This window comes from Nannospalax galili, unplaced genomic scaffold (genome assembly GCF_000622305.1).
Source record: "Nannospalax galili isolate Female #2095 unplaced genomic scaffold, S.galili_v1.0 scaffold151, whole genome shotgun sequence".
Lineage (NCBI taxonomy): Eukaryota > Metazoa > Chordata > Mammalia > Rodentia > Spalacidae > Nannospalax > Nannospalax galili.
The window spans coordinates 878,094-881,726 of record NW_008332087.1 but is presented as its reverse complement, the minus strand read 5'-3'; positions in this window follow the sequence as shown (position 1 = coordinate 881,726).

Here is a 3,633-nt window from a genome sequence, read left to right as displayed (position 1 = left end):
TCCAAGCCTTTGGGAGGCAGAGGCAGGCAGACCTCTGTGATCCTGGTCCATAGTGACTTCATTGTGGGCTGGAAATAGGGAGACCCTGTCAACAAACAAACAAACAAAGCAAGAAAACAAAACAAAACAAAAATTTCTCTTTGAGAGCTGGAGAGATGGCTCAGCAGTTAAGAGCATTGATGCTCTTGCAGAAGTCTGGGGTTCCATTCCCAGCACTCACATGGTGATAACTCCAGTTCCAGGTCTCTACTGAACTTTGTGGGCATTGCACGACATGGGTGCAATTACATACATGCATATAATACATTCATACACATAAAAATAAAAATAGTAAATAAAATCCTTTAAAAAATAACTTCAGAATGCAAAAGTTTCAGAGACCTCAAAAGAAGTATTAACTATTAATTTTCATTTAAATATGCCTAAACACAAAACCTACTCCTATATGGGAAAGAACTTTCAATATCATCTATATTCTATATATCTATTTCAATATTATCATGAATTTGCAGTTTCATGGAGGGAGCATCTGAAGATTGAAAGCTTGGGAAGCTAACAAAGGTCACACAGTGAATCATGTGCAATGCTAGGCTATGAAGAGAGCTTTAGGCCAAACTGATGCTCTAACTGGCAATCTTTCAACCACCTATATAATATGTATTATAGTTGCTGACCCCATAAGTATTTATTGATCATCATATGTGATTGAGACACTGTTTTACATGCCATGGGAATGAGTTAAACTATCTCTCTTCATTTGAATCAAATACATCAACGGATCATTCCAACAGTGTGTTGTCCACTGACAGCTTAGCATGGTTGTCTTGTGCAGTCAGGCACTCTTCCAAACATACTAGCATGCTTCAATGAGCAACCATTCCATGGAGCACACCTATTCCTTCGGGGGAAGTTGGGATTCTTTATCTGCACTGCCACTCCCTATTCTCAAAAATACACCAGACTAGCTGCCATTTCCTCTGTGGAAAGACAGCTACCTATCAGTGGGTCTTATGAGGTAGTTAAAAAATTGTATTGATTCTTTGAGGATTTCATATAATGTGTTTTGATCACATTGAGCCTCCCTCCCTCATCTCCATTTCCACCCTACTACCTCCCCACTTCCTATCCTCTATTATGTTTTTATATTTTAAATGTCTATGGTGTCTACCTAATGCATGGGCGTGGGTCCAACCCTTGGAGTCTTGTCAACCTACCAGGCCTCACACTCTTCAAGAAAACTGACTCTCCCTCTCTCAGCATCTATCAATTGCCAATAGATCCTTCATTAGAGCTGGGGTTTCCTGCCCACATCAGCCATCCATGCTGGCTTTTTGTCTGACTTGGGCCTGCACAGGTCTTATGAATGCTGTCACAAGTGCTGTGGGTTCATAAGGTGCAACTATCCTGTGGTGTCCATATAATATGGTTTCCTTGTATTCATCCACTACCTCTGGTCCTTACAATCTTTCTGCCCCTTCTTCAGCAATGATCCCTGAAGCATGGGAGGAGAGGGTGTGATACAGGTGTCCCATTTAGGGCTGAGCATTCCACAGTCTTTTATTCTCTGCACACTGACCAGTCACGGAGGTCAGGGTGGGAGTCCTTTTAGCTGCAAGCATACTGAGAAAGAAATCAGGGAAATGATCCTATTCATGATAGCCTAAAAAAACATAAAACATCTCTGAATAAATCCAACTAAGGAAGTGAAAGACTTTTATAATAAAATATTTAAGACACTGAAGAAAGAAATCAAAGAAGATACCTGAACAACATGGAAAATCCTCCATGCTCGTGAATCAGTAAGATTAATATTGTGAAAATGACCATCCTATCAAAAGCAGTCTATAGATTCAATGCAATTTCCATTAAAATTCCAACATAATTCTTCACAGAAATTGAACAAAATAATCTTGAATTTCATACAGAAACACACATACACACACACACACACACACACAAACTAGAATAGCCAAAACAATCCTGAGCAATAAAAGAATTGCTGGAGGCATAAACATCCCAGATTTCAAATCATCACAGTGCTATAGTATTAAAAATAGCATGGTACAGGCAGAAAACCAGGCATTGATCAATAGAATAGAATTGAGGACTCAGATTTAAGTTTACACACGTATAGGTACCTGATTTTTGACAAAGGTGCCAAAAACACACATTAGAGAAACAATGGCATGTTCAGCAAATGACACAGGTCAAACTGGATAACTACATGGAGAAGAATGAATGTAGATCCTAATTCTCACCATTCACAAAACTCAACTCTGAATGAATGAAGGATATCAACATAAAACCTGATACCCTGAATCTGACAGAGGAGAAAGTAGGAAATACATTGGCATTTATAGGCACAGGAAAGGGCTTTCTGAACAGGACCCTGTGAGCACAGTAATCAAGACAGTTGAAAAATGAGACTTTGTGAAACTAAAAAGCTTCTGTATAACAAAGGGCACCATCGTTTGAATGAAGAAGGACCCTACTATATGGGAAAACACTTTACCAGCTACCCATCTGACAGAGGATTAGTATCTATAATATACAAAGAACTCCAGAAAACTAAACACACATACAAATAAAAATTAAAAAAAAAAAAAATGGGCTGGTCATGATGGTGCCCTCCTTTAGCCCCAGCACTCAAGAGGCAGAGGCAGAGAGATCTCTGTGAGATTGAGGCCAGCCTGGTCTACATACCAGGCCAGCTGGGATTACAGGGGACCCTGACTCAAAAAAAATGAGAATGTTTAAATGGGGCTGGAGAGATGGCTCAGTGATTAAGAATACTTGCAACTCTTCCAGAGGACCCAAGTTCAATTCCTAGCACCCATATGGTGGCTAACAACTTTCAGTAACTCCAGTTCCAGAGTAACCAACTCCCTCTCTGGCTTCTTTGGGCATTGCACACACATGGTGCACTTATATACATGCATGCAAAACATTCATACACATAAAATGAAAATAAGAAAGTATTTTAAATTGCTATAAAACAATTTGCTGGCATAAATTGGGGCAAGAAACTAAACAGAGTTCTTAAATTATAAAACACAGATAGCTGAGAATTTTTTTAAATGTTCAACATCTTTAGCCATGAGAAATGCAAATAAAAACTATTTTGAGATTTTGTTGTACCCCAATCAGAATGCCTAAGATCAAAAAACAATGATAAATGTTGGCAAGAATGTGGGGAAACAAGAACACTTACTCACTACTGATCAGTGTGCAGACTGGTGCGACCACTATGGGAATCAATGTGGAGGTTCCTCAAAAACCTAGAAATCGGTCTACCACATGATGCAGTCATATAGTGCTTGGGTATATAACACAAAGGACTCTGTATCCTACTACAGAGATACCTGCTCATCCATGTTTATTGCTGCTCTAGTCGTAACAGCCAGGAAAGAGGAACATTTTTATATTGACTATTGCCAAAGAAATTTTTGCCTTCACTACTCATATTTTCTCACATTTACACAGTTTCCTCAGCTCATGGTTCCTCAGCTTACCTTTAGCAGGAACGAGAATGGATGGAGTGAGCCTTTGATCACAGAGTAAGAACTGAGAGGCCCTGGTAAATCTGATCACCCCAGTTTAGCTCTGTCATTAAATCCTGCTATTATTAAATAT